The sequence below is a fragment of the Pseudophryne corroboree genome, chromosome 7, assembly GCF_028390025.1.
Source record: "Pseudophryne corroboree isolate aPseCor3 chromosome 7, aPseCor3.hap2, whole genome shotgun sequence".
NCBI classification, from domain to species: Eukaryota; Metazoa; Chordata; class Amphibia; order Anura; family Myobatrachidae; genus Pseudophryne; species Pseudophryne corroboree.
This window is the reverse complement of record NC_086450.1, coordinates 497035414-497048993: the sequence shown is the minus strand read 5'-3', so window position 1 is coordinate 497048993 and position 13580 is coordinate 497035414. Positions and strand designations below refer to the sequence as shown.

General features: G+C 43.4%; 1 protein-coding gene across 3 annotated transcripts in view; it reads left to right on the top strand.

Annotated features, from left to right (window-relative positions):
- LOC134945751 (uncharacterized) overlaps window positions 1-13580 on the top strand; it is a 708129-nt gene that overhangs the window by 292795 nt on the left and 401754 nt on the right. The window lies entirely within an intron of this gene.

The following is a 13580-nucleotide window of genomic DNA, read 5'->3' as shown; positions in this document are numbered from 1 at the left end:
AGGAAAAATGTGCCTTCATCAGGGCTGCCCTTTTATGCTGTACATGGGTGATCAGGGGCATAACTAGGGCCTTTGGCAGCCAGGGCAAGATGAAGAACCGCCCCTCCCCCCAAAAAAACAAAAACAAAAAAACAAAACAAAATCAAACACACAAAAAAAAACCTCCCAGTATCCCTGGAAAAAAGGGTCGTGGCTGACTTGGGGAGGGGTGTGGTTTTACTTTATTAGTGAGTAACGTGTGACAGAGAGAGGCCAGGTTGTGAGAGAGAGAGAGAGAAAGAAAGAGAGAGACCAGAGGCAGAGAGACACAGGTCACATGGCTACATCAGAATTTCGTCAACATATTTCAGTGTCTTGGAATGGCCTAGAATAAGAAATCACTGCAAGATCATGCACTTAAATTGCTGCTATAGTTTTCATTAATTACCACCATATTCAATGTAAGTATACAGATGCGTTGTGATACACTGAAGGCATTAATCTGGTTAATAATAATAACAACAAATATATATATATATATATATATATATATATATATATAGTCTAAATGTGTAAAATCATAAATAAATATGTATCACATGACTCTGCAGTTTCTGTGGAACCATAAGTCCCAGCCTGTCCTGAAGGAATATTACACATGTGCTGGGATGCTACAAGCTGTCTGAGACCCTTATGTACATGAGGCTGCTACAGTGACATGATGGGGTGGAAAACAATGATGCTGCACTCTAATATTGCTGAGTGTCAGTATGCACATACTGTACTGATGCATTTCTCCTCATTGCACTGACAGCTTCCCTATTCAGTAACGCCACCACCCGAGGTCATCCACCCCAGCACTCACTGAACTACTCCCAGCAGCACTTACTATGATTTCTCACGGCTGCTTCTGCTGCTGCATGGTGTCTCCTGTGTGTAACAAATCACCCATGGGTGGGCTGCAACAGGTCTACTGTACAGTCTCTCATCCCAGGCAGCAGGAGCAGGGCTGCCGAGACTTCAGTAGTTGCTGCACCTTTCCGAATCACTGCCTTTTGTTCTTCCAAGTCATCACCTCAAACGTCTACTGTCTGGGCCTTCCCTCTCTACAGAAGACCCTTTAACCCTGCCTTGTCTGAGCTTAGCCTCCTGCTCCTGCAGATCTCACATCCTTCATGAGGCAAAATGTACCCATCAGGCTAACCTTCAGTTTATAGCCCCAATACTACAGTTCATTGGTTAACTTCATTATGCCTGGAATGTAGGTGCTGCCTCCACCTTCTCTTTGAAGAAGCTGCCAAGGAGTATGTGCTTGACTGACGACTGCTGTCCACCAGTGTTGGGGAGTCATGGCATGGTCTGTCCTTGGCCCCTAAGCACTTCACTCAATCGTGGGAACCTCATCATACCTAGTGTTCATTCTAGCACCCTGCACCTTTCAAAATCCATGCAGTTCCTCTTTCCTGCCTGTGGTGTCACTCTCTGCTGTGGTGCTTCTCAGCACACTCTGATCTGTTACTCTGTGCTGTGATACAGACCTGTGTGTGCTGAGAAGGACCAGAGCAGAGAGCGACACCCCAGGCAGGAAAGAGGAACTGCACAGGAGTTGAAAGGTGCAGGGTGCTAGAATGAACACTAATACCAGTCCTGATCACCCCCATCGCAGCCGTCACTCCACCTCATCTGACTGCGGTGACCTTATTGGTGTGGGCAGAAAAACCTCCCCTGACCGAACCGCCTTTCAGCACAGCAGCCATATTGGAAGGGGCAGATCAGACTCCCCTGTCCCGGCATTTCAGCAGAGTGATGGCCATATTGGAGGGGGCAGATTAGGCTCCCCTGACCCAATCTCTGTAAGGCTCAGCAACCATATTAGTGGAGACAGAAAATATACCCCAGAACCCCGCCCATCCCAGCGCAGCAGCCAGGTTAGGAGGAGAGGATCAGGTAGCCCATATCCTACATCCCCTCATGCTATAGCAATAATGTAAGGTCTGACGGTTTTTAGCCCGAATTACTATCATTATTACAAACATTCCAACGGAATGGTGACACACAGCCCTGAGGCACTACAGTCCCAGCATCAGGGTCATGTGGCCAATGGCAAGGCAAGCAAGGACATTAATGCGGGGCACGGGGGCAGCAGAGCACAAGCGCAATAGCCCCCACCATAGGTAATGACAGCGCGCACAGCAGAGTGACAAGGACAACAGTCAATACACAGCAACTAGTTCTTATGCCCTTCAAGATAAGGACCAAACGGGGAGTGACTACATCAAAAAGACATACAGAGAACAGTACAACAAAGGTTTTTTTATCGGGCACAGTTGGCATAAAGAGGGGTTCAAACAGGGCGATAAGAGGTGGTCATCAGGCATCACAGACAGACGGGGAGAATACAGAGGAGAGCTTTTACACATACCCATGAGTCAACACGTATCACAGTCAGGGTGAGGCACCTTCAAGCCATAATATAGGGGAAGGAATGCATGGTAGATCACAGACACTGCCTAGAAAATATACAGATGGGTCCTCTGTTATCTTGGCTGACTGAGGCGTTAGTCGCGATCGGGCATACGCAGCATGCCTGGGCGCAAGGAGGCGCGCCTAGTTGAAGGGAGGCACACAGAGCGTTTGGCGTTACCTTTGAGTGTAATACTCTAGAAAGAGAAAAGAAGACTCTATCTTGGGGGCACTCTTTGAAATATAAATAGGGCCAGATCTGGCCCTATTTATATTTCAAAGAGTGCCCCCAAGATAGAGTCTTCTTTTCTCTTTCTAGAATATTTGGTTTTCTGACTCTGGGGAGCAACACCAACCCTGTATTATGGTGAATCTACCCGAGTAATCATAGGTATTTGGTTTTCTTTAAAGAAATAACCCCCCTCGTGTGTTCATTTTGTGTGTAACTGTGTCATCCAGGCACAAACAAGGGGGTATCTTGTTGCGGATCATCACAAATGTTTCTTCCTTTGAGTGTAATACCTAAGATCAGCCACCAGATGTCGCTTTTTAAAATCACTGATACGCATGCATGTGGTCACCATTAACATACAATACTGAACTACAGTACAGCGTAAGAACTACTTTACTGGTTCGTCTCATTATGCTACATTATGCTACAGTATGTCATACAGTCTATAACAGTATATACAGTACAGACGCAAATAGTGCAGCATATACAAATTTTATTATTTATTATTTATTATTTATTAGCAGTTTCTTATATAGCGCAGCATATTCCGTTGCGCTTTACAATTAGAACAACAATTATAGAACAAAACTGGGCAAAGACAGACAGACAGACAGACAGAGGTAGGAAGTCCCTGCTCGCAAGCTTACAATCTATAGGGAAATAGGCATTGATACACAAGGATAGATGCTACCTGTCACATAATGGTTCCCCAGGTTGCTAGGTTCTTATATGATATGATCACCCAGCAATGTTGGAAGACAAAATGTGAGTTTATGTGGACTGTACAGAGGGGATGTAACTTGATAGGGAAGCTGTGAAGGTTATGTGTGTGGGTCTGAAATTTGGTAGGCTTGTCTGAAGAGATGAGTTTTCAGAGAACGTTTAAAGGTTTGGAGACTAGAGGAGAGTCTTATTGTGCGTGGGAGTGCATTCCACAGAGTGGGTGAAGCCCGGGTAAAGTCCTGTAATTTTGAGTGGGAACAGGTAATACATGTGGATGAGAGACGCAGATCTTGTGCAGAGCGGAGAGGTCTGGTAGGGAGATATTTTGAGATGAGTGAGGAGATGTATGATGGTGCAGTTTGGTTAATAGCCTTGTATGTAAGTAAAAGTATTTTATATTTGACACGGTAGAATACCGGTAACCAATGGAGGGACTGACAGAGCGGATCAGCAGATGAAGAACGTCTGGCGAGGAAGATTAGCCTCGCAGCTGCATTTAAAATGGATTGAAGTGGTGATAGCCTATGTTTGGGAAGACCAGTAAGGAGACTATTACAATAATCAATGCGGGAGATGATGAGTGCATGGATTAGAGTTTTTGCAGTGTCTTGTGTAAGATAAGGGCGTATTTTGGATATGTTTTTAAGGTGCATGTAACATGATTTAGAGACAGATTGAATGTGTGGAACAAAGGACAGTTCAGAGTCAAGGGTGACACCTAGGCAACGAGCTTGTGGGGTGGGGTGGATAGTTGCATTGTCAACAGTTATAGAGATATCAGGTTGGTAACTACTCTTAGCTGGTGGGAAAATAATTAATTCGGTTTTGGAAATGTTGAGTTTGAGGTGGCGAGATGACATCCAAGATGAAATGGCAGACAGGCATCCAGTGACACGAGCCAATACTGGTGGTGACAAATCTGGGGAGGATAGGTAGATTTGAGTATCATCAGCATACAAATGATACTGAAATCCAAAGGAGCTGATTAGTTTACCAAGAGAGGAGGTATAGATTGAGAAAAGCAGAGGACCTAAGACTGAGCCTTGCGGTACTCCAACTGATAGAGGTAGAGAAGAGGAGGTAGAATCAGAGAAGTGAACACTGAAAGAGCGATTAGATAGGTAGGATGAGAACCAAGAAAGGGCTGTGTCCTGAAGACCTAGGGATTGTAGTGTTTGTATGAGAAGAGAGTGGTCAACAGTGTCAAAAGCAGCAGAGAGATCTAGAAGAATAAGTAGTGTGTAATGGCCTTTTGATCTAGCAGTGACTAGATCATTCACTACTTTGGTCAGTGCCGTCTCTGTGGAGTGTTGGGCACGAAAGCCTGACTGAAGTGGATCCAATAAGTTGTGCGAGTTAAGAAAGAGTGTAAGGCGAGTGTAGGCAAGCCTCTCAAGTAGCTTGGAGGGACTGGGTAGCTGAGAAATGGGACGGTAGTTAGAGAGTGTGTTTGGGTCAGAGTTGTGTTTTTTTAGAATGGGAGTAATGACTGCATGTTTAAACAGAGAGGGAAAGATACCAGTAGAGAGAGAGAGATTACAGATTTTAGTTAAGGTTGGGATAAGCACAGGAGACAAAGTTTTACTGACCTGTGAGGGTATAGGATCAAGAGGAGAGGTAGTGGAGTAGGAGGATGAAAAGAGTGTTGATACTTCATCTTCACTTGTGGGATCAAATGAAGAGAAAGTGCCAGAGGGTTCAGGTAGGGAATTGAGCAGGTCACTGGCTGAGTTAGAGCATACCATTTCATCTCGGATTTTATCAATCTTATCCTTGAAGTAGGAAGCAAGTTCTTGTGCACGGATAGTAGCTAGTGGGGGAGGTGAGGGAGGGTAAAGAAGTGATTTAAATGTATTAAAAAGTCGCTTGGGGTTGTTGGCATGATAAGAGATGAGAGATTGGAAATATGTTTGTTTGGCAGTGTCCAGGGCCTGACGATAGGAGTGGTAGGTAGTCTTATATGTGAAAAAGTCACTTGGATTCTGAGATTTCCGCCACTGACGTTCTACTTTACGTGACAGTTTTTGTAGGTGTCTTGTTGATTTAGAGTGCCATGGTTGGCATCTAAGCCTACGTGGAGTGTGATGGGTAGCTGGAGCCACTTCATCAAGGGCACTCTCTAGGGTCTGGTGCAGGTGTGATACAGCAGTGTCAGGTGTAGTAAATGTCGAGATTGGTGAGAGCAGTTGTTGCAGAGAAGTGGAAAGTTGTTGAAAATGTATATTGTTAGTATTTCTGCGGGTTAGAGGAGGCTTGCTTGGTTTTAGTGTCCTAGAATTTAAAGTAATAGAAGAGATTGTGAAGGTGATCAGGTTGTGATCAGAGAGAGGGAAAGGAGTGTTAGTGAATTCGGAAACTGAGCAGAGCCTGGTGAACACAAGATCAAGGCAGTGGCCCTCATGGTGAGTAGAGGAGTCGGACCATTGGGTTAGGCCAAGAGAGGAGGTTAGAGAGAGGAGTTTGGATGCATGAACAGATTGTGGACTGTCAAGAGCTATATTGAAATCGCCCATAATGATGGTGGAGATGTCAGAGGATAAGAAGTGTGGGAGCCAGGCAGAGAAATCTTCTAGAAATTGTTGTTTAGGTTGCCCAGGAGGGCGATAGATAGCTGCAACACGCAGAGAGAAGGGGGTGAAAATCCTGATAGAGTGAACTTCAAATGAGGTGAATGCGAGTGATGGAACCTGAGGTAGAACAGTGTATGTGAAAAACTGTGACAGTAAGATTCCGACCCCACCACCTTTACTATTATTAGGCCTAGATGTGTGTGAGAAGTGGAAACCACCATGTGACAGTGCTGCAGGGGAGGCAGTGTCTGATTGTGTGAGCCATGTTTCTGTTATAGCCAGCAGATTAAAGTTGTGAGATATGAAGAGGTCATGGATGGATGTTAATTTGTTACAAACAGAGCGTGCATTCAATAAGGCACATTTTAGTGATTTGGAGGGGGATGGGAGACACGTGATATTTATGAGGTTAGATGGATTTCTATGTTGTTTTGAGACAGCAGAGTGTGAGAGGGAAAGGTGGTTGGGGCCTGGATTTGGTGATATGTCACCAGCTAATAATAGCAGAAGAGTGAGATAAATCTTGGTGGATGTTTGCGAGTGTTTGTACTGGTGGCCAATTGTGGTTGTCAAAGTACTTGCAGAGAGGAAAGTATAAATCTCATGAGTGTTTAGAAGAGGGGAGTGGAGAATAGAAGCTGTAATGTGTACAGAGGGGTGAGTTTCAGGGTGAGTGTAGAATGTGTTAAATTTGGTGAGAATTCCATGAATTGAAATTAGACACAGTAGTTTGATGAACATGCTGAGGTTGTTTGTGTTTTATGGGTTAAGTGGAGTTAGAGTAAGTTGTTAAAGTAAGTTACCTTTTCTTGATGTTTTTCAATGTTTGTTCAACTGTTTTTTTAACTGTTCGGATAACACACTTATTAATTCCACACTTAAAAAATTCCAGCAAGCTACCCCCAGCAAGCTGACCCCTTAACTGACTCTAAGGAAATACTGTCTCTGATTAGGAACAGGCCTACCTCTGAACATTTGGTCACCTGATTGAAATGCTAATTGATCATAGAACAAATTGCACAGGGTGGGTCAGCAGACTAAAACTACTCTAGCTATTCACAATAAATTCAATCACATACATAGGAAATTACAAGAAAAACATCACATACATTCAAATATAAGATGTGGTTTGTACGCAGCATGTGTGTCAGTCTGAGCCTGGTAGCATAGTAGCAATGAATTCACATACATTCAAATATAAGATGTGGTTTGTACGCAGCATGTGTGTCAGTCTGAGCCTGGTAGCATAGTAGCAATGCAAACGAACGTGTTACAGGTACAGTATGGTCAATTGATGTTATGGATATGTGAGTGTCCAAATACCTTAGCATTAAGTATAATGGGGAGAGATAAAAGCTACCTTATAAGTTCCTGGATGTCAAATCACTGTGTGAATAGTTTATACAGACGCAAATGAACGTGTTAAAACACTTGTGTATGCAGACGCAACTAATGTGTGAAAGGAATAATGTAGCTCATAGTAACATAGTAACTAAGGTTGAAAAATGACAATTGTCCATCGAGTTCAACCTATTTGTGGTCTCCTATGCAGTCATATTATAAGACTAGTTATTTTTATGTTAGGACTAGTTAAATTAACTATAATGCATGCCTACTCACCATAACCCTGAATATATTTATTCAATAGGAATTTATCTAACCCATTCTTAAAGGTGTTGACTGTGTCCACAGTTACTACTCTCTCAGGCAGGGAATTCCAAACACGTATTGTCCTTACTGTGAAAAAACCTTTTTGCCTAAATGTGCGGAAACTCCTCTCCTCTAACCTAAGCGAGTGACCATGTGTCCTCTGTGCTGTTCTTATAGAAAACAGGTCCCTCCCAAGCTCTGTGTATTGACCCCTTATATATTTGTAGATGTTGATCATGTCCCCTCTTAGTCTCCTCTTTTCCAATGTAAACATGCCTAGCCTTGCAAGCCTATTCTTGTATTCCAGAGTCTCTATGCCCTTGATTAGTTTGGTCGCCCGCCTCTGAACCTTTTTTTTAGCTCCAGGATATCCTTTTTGTAATATGGTGCCCAAAATTGCACACAGTATTCAAGATGTGGCCTCACTAGTGATTTATATAATGGGAGTATAATACTCTCGTCCCTTGCATCAATTCCCCGTTTTATGCATGCTAATATCTTATTAGTGTTAGGCGCCGAGGGTCCGCTCGTCAGTGCGGCCCGGCGCCTAGCAACTAGGGACGCCGCATGCGGACAGCCGCCGGCTCCCTAGCAACGCTAGACGCCGGGCGCACGGAGCCGCTCAGACCCTAGCAACGGGGACGCCACTGTCGGACCGCGTTCCCCGTTGCTGGGTCTAAGTTAATCACCTCACTGGTTCCTGGCCGTGCAGCATGCAGCTGCACGGCATGTTGTAATTAGCCCTGTCTGGCTCCTGATTGGAGGGCTCTCATTTAAAGGCACTCTCAGGACTTCTCACAGACGCCGGTAATAGCTTCCTGTTTGCTGTGTCAGTTGCAGAGAGTTTTCCAGTCCTGTTCTATCCGGTCGTTCCTGTCCTCAGTGGTCCAGTACTCGGAAGTTGTCATCTTTTCCTGGAGTCCAGACCGAGCACCTTTAAGATCCTGTGGTGTTCGTGAGTCGCGGCATAGCCGTGTGTTGCGGCTTGACCGCTTACTATTTATCATTTGGTTATATTGTGTTTCGGAGCTTTTTGCGGAGGATTCCGCTCCCACAAATCCACTCTGGTATCCAGCGGTGCTGGATAGGAGTTACGGATTAGTGGATTTTTGGTTGTCCTTTTCCCTGGCGGTTTGTCCGCACATACTTCTGGTTTAAGTTAGTTAGCTTGTAGCCCCTGGCCTGGTTTCTTAGTCAGAGGGCCCCTTGTTATCACCCTGTCTCGGATTTCCCTTTGTCTCCCATTAAGACCTGAGGGGGCATCGGAGTTGGGCAGACATAATCCGCCCTTCAAACGCGGCTGCCATGGGCTCAAGCAACCATAGTCTCGCAGGGGATTTCTGATAACACGGGCGAGACAACGGAGTTAGGGCGCCAGGGGTTACTAGGCTTTCCTGCTCCCGTAACCAGCATTCCCTTCCAGTACTCTGGCCTCTGTCATAAGATCTCCTCTGGTCAGAAGTACTGGAATCATAACAATTAGCCTTCTTTGCTGCACTCCTGCTTTGGGTACTGCTGCTTAATTTGTTATCTATGTGAACCCCTAAGTATTTTTCCAGTACAGAATCCCCTAATATTACCCCATTTAGTATGTAGGTGTTATTTTTTGTTTTTTACTTTAAAGTGTGTACAGTGCACTAAATGAGCGTCAGAGTCCCCTAACGGCATAAACGTACACCAATGGGAAGGAATCGCTGCTTTCATTACTTTTACACATGAACTTGTTTATCTACCATGTAACGACGTGGGCTAGCGGTGAAGACTCCCACCTCCCACGCTGAGGGTCCCGGGTTCGATTCCCAAAGTGCCAATCTATATTTTTTCCCCCCTGACATTCACTTTTGGTTTAGTCGTTTTTATTGAAGTTGTTTTGAACTTGTCAAGTGCAGTACATCGATAGTAACATAGACATATCAAAGTCAATAACAGGGATAAAATAGACGTATTCACCACTTCTAATAGTCAGAGACAGATATAAAACTGGGATTGGATCAAGGATCAACAAGAATCAAAACAGATGAGATATTTAACCTGTTTGGGGGGAGGACAGACAATGACAAGACAGGAGGGTGGAGGGAGAGGTGCAAAGGGGGAGAGCATGATTGGGTCACCTAACATTATGAAGCGATATCAGGTAGACAATCCATTCAATTGGAGAGATACATTCACTGAGAGGGAAGAGACCGAGATGAGAGATAGAAGCCTGGCATCTATTTTATCAGGAAATAATCAAGATTATAATAAAGTAAAAGGGTTACGATTATGTGACACTCAGTATTACAAAGCCCAGGGATGTGTGAGTATAGTGATAATAGTCATCAAAAAACGGTATAATACAATGTTAGAAATAAATGCATATCTATACATATCATTTCAATGTCGAAAAGACAGAGATAGAGTAAGTAAAAGGGGATATAAACCCTGGTCAGGAGGGGAAGGTAGAAAAAAGGTTGGGTAGTCGTGCTAAGTCACGGGTGTTTAGGTAATATTTCCACTTTAGGACGAATTTGTCATAAGAGAGAGAGGGTTCTAATGCCAGTGAGCATCTGACAAAAAGGAGTAATTGTAGCAATCTATTATTCAGTTCATATACAGTCGGAGCTGCTTTTTCCATCCAAACTGTTAAAATACATTTTTGGACATGGTCAGAATTATTGTGAGTAGGGGGATAATAGAAGCTGTATTGGCTGGAAGAGTACAGTTCTTAAAATGTATGCAGAGGCATGCGATGGGATCTATAACTAATGATGTAGAAAACAAGGTGTTGATGATAGCCAGAACTTTATTCCAGAATTTGAGTATTTTTTAACATGACCAGAAGCAGTGGAAAAATTTAGCATTTGACATTTTACATTTGCAACATTCACCCAGCTCCGAGGAATGCATATATTTCCTCTGTGCCTGAAGTGGACTTCTTGTAGATATGCTGATTGGAGAATCTTCATGGTAGTATGATAATGACCAAATAAGCATTGGGTAATAGTAATGTCTGGGATATCTGAAGCAAAGAAGTTAAGAGAGAAGAAAAAGGAGATTTCCCAGAGGAGTCATGCAGTTGATTATATAGAAAGTATGTTTTGTAGGCTCCGGTGTGTAAAATTAGAAACAGTGGAAGTAAAGGGTCTGGGGAAGAAGGTGAGAAAATAGAGGGTTTCAAGGTGTCAATATAATGTTGAGCTTGGAGATACATGTAGAAATTGGATTGTGGGATGTCATAGGTCTTCTGTAACATGGCGAAGGACAATGTAATCCCTACAGGATCAAATAGTTTGGTGCCGAGATCTAGCCCTATTGTGCGCCAATGTAAGAAGGAAGTGTTGAGAAGTGAGGGGGAGAAATTAGGATTACCCCAGAGAGGGATCGTATGATCCCTATTCAGGATTATGTTTATGTGTACCCAAGCGTCGTAAGTCCTTCTAAATAGAATGCGATTTAGGACATGGGGGGAGAAGATGCAATGGGGTATGTAGCAGGGCACTTGGTGAGAATGGGGAAAAAATAGAGCCGTCCAGAGAGCGGTCTGAATACGTAGATTTATTGAATAGCCAGTCTGAAATGTATCAAAAATGAATTGACAAGTGATAGAAGGAAAAATCCGGGATGCCCAAGCCACCTTGTTTGTTAGGACGGATCAACTTAGAGATATGCATCCTAGGTTTCTTACCAGACCATAGGAAAGAAGACATAATTGAATTTAAGAGTTGTATGTCGGATTTTTGCAGGGGACAAGGTATCATTTGGAGGCAGTAAAAAAATTTTGGAAATATTATACTTTTGAGTATGGCCGCTCTACCAAGACGTGAGAGAAGTTGTTTTGTCCAAGAGTTTAATTGTGTTTTAATTTTGGAGAATAAGGGTGTGAAATTAGCTTTATAAATCTTGTGGGGGTCTCGGGTGATAGCAATACCTAGATATTTGATATGAGAGGGTTGTATAGTGAATTGAGTTAAAGTGGGGTGCATGGACAGCAAAGGCGATAAGGGAGCGATAGGGAGAATTTCAGATTTGTTGACATTGATCTTGTAGCCAGAAGGGGGTCCAAAAGAGGATATAATGTCTATGATCACCGGGATAGAGGTTAAGGGATTGGACACAAAAAGCAACATGTCATCAGCTACAATTCCGAATTCACAAGGGGGATCCCAGTAAAGTCAGTAGATGAGTGAAGAGATAGTGTGAGGAGTTCAAGGTGATGGCAAAGAGCAGGGGGGAAAGAGGACAACCTTGCCGTGTGCCTTTTCGGATTGGAAAAGGAGGGGATAAATAACCATTGCAGGCGATTTGTGAAGAAGAGTTTGAATATAGGGTTTGAATGAAAGATATGTATTGGTCAGGGATTTTGAATTTGGACATGGTGGCAAATAAATGCGGCCAATGGACAAGGTCGAAAGCCTTTTCGGCATCAATTGTCAGGATAAGATTAGGGGAGTCAAGAGACATCACAGAGTGTAATTCTTGGGTGGCTGCCAGAACCTTACGTACGTTGCATACTGAGTGTCTGCCCTTAATAAAGCCCGTCTGGTCCTGATGGATTATATGAGGAAGAAGAGGATTAAGACGGTCTGCCAATATCTTGGTCAGGTTTTTATAGTCACAGTTCAATAACGAGATGGGACGATAATACCCAGGGTTAGAAAGGTCTCGGACCGGTTTTGGAATCACTTTGATAATAGCAGAATTTAAATGTGAGGGGAGGAACTGATTAACCAAGATATGATTATAGACAGACTCAAAGACCGGGGCAAATTTGTCAAGGAGTAATCTATAAAAATCTCCAGAGAATCCATCAGGACCCGGAGCCTTGGCAGGCTTAAGTGCTTTGATGACTTTATTTATTTCAGCCACTGAGATAGGAGCCGTGAGAGAGTCTGAGAACTCTGTAGATAAATGTGGATAGGTGGCTTGTGTCCAAATATTTTCTAGTTTACGTGCGTCTTGTACAGGTGAGGTCAGAGGAGGGGTGGTAGGAGAAGGATTAGGGGGGGAGTAGATGTCAGTATAGAAGTCAGTCATAACCTGTGATATTTGTGCATTTGAAGTGGTGTAATTTGAGAGGGTTAATGGTCATCGGAGGCATAGTGCCATAAGGATATTGGTAAGTAATTTACTAGTCTTATTACCGAATTTGTGAAATCGATAATGAGAGGAGAATTGCATCTTATCAGACATAGGGGTATATGCAATTGCGGTCGAATTCCCGAAATTGTCGAATTTCGGGTCATTTTCGCCCCCAAAAAAAAATTTGCCTATGCAATTCAGTGCTTTCCGACCAAAAAACGGACTTTCAAAATTCGACGTTTTGAAATTCGAATTTTTGCAAATTCGACTTTTCTGCAATGATACAAGTGCTGCAATTCGACCAAAGCATATTCAATTCAAGTTTGGAAATTCGACAGCAGTGCTTTTAGACAGCAAATTCGTCATTTTCAATCCGCCACACTTTGGAGGGTGAAAACAATCAAAAAAAATTTAAACATGTTTTTTTTGGTGTTTTTTTTTTTAGGAATAGCATATCTATTTATATTAGAAGGGATTAGGTACTTTTTTTTTTTTTTTTGGAGGCACAAATATTATTTATATATTTTTTAAAATATTATTTTTTTATAATTTTTTTTGTTGTTGCTGGAACGGTAAAATCCTTAAAAAAAATGGCGTGGGGTCCCCCCTCCAAAGCATAACCAGCCTCGGGCTCTTCGAGCTGGTCCTGGTTCTAAAAATCCGGGGAAAAATTGACAGGGGATCCCCCGTATTTTTAAAACCAGCACCGGGCTCTGCGCCTGGTGCTGGTGCCAAAAATACGGGGGACAAAACGAGCAGGGGTCCCCCGTATTTTTCACACCAGCATCGGGCTCCACTAGCTGGACAGATAATGCCACAGCCGGGGGTCACTTTTATGCCGTGCCCTGCGGCCGTGGCATTAAATATCCAACTAGTCACCCCTGGCCGGGGTACCCTGGGGAGTG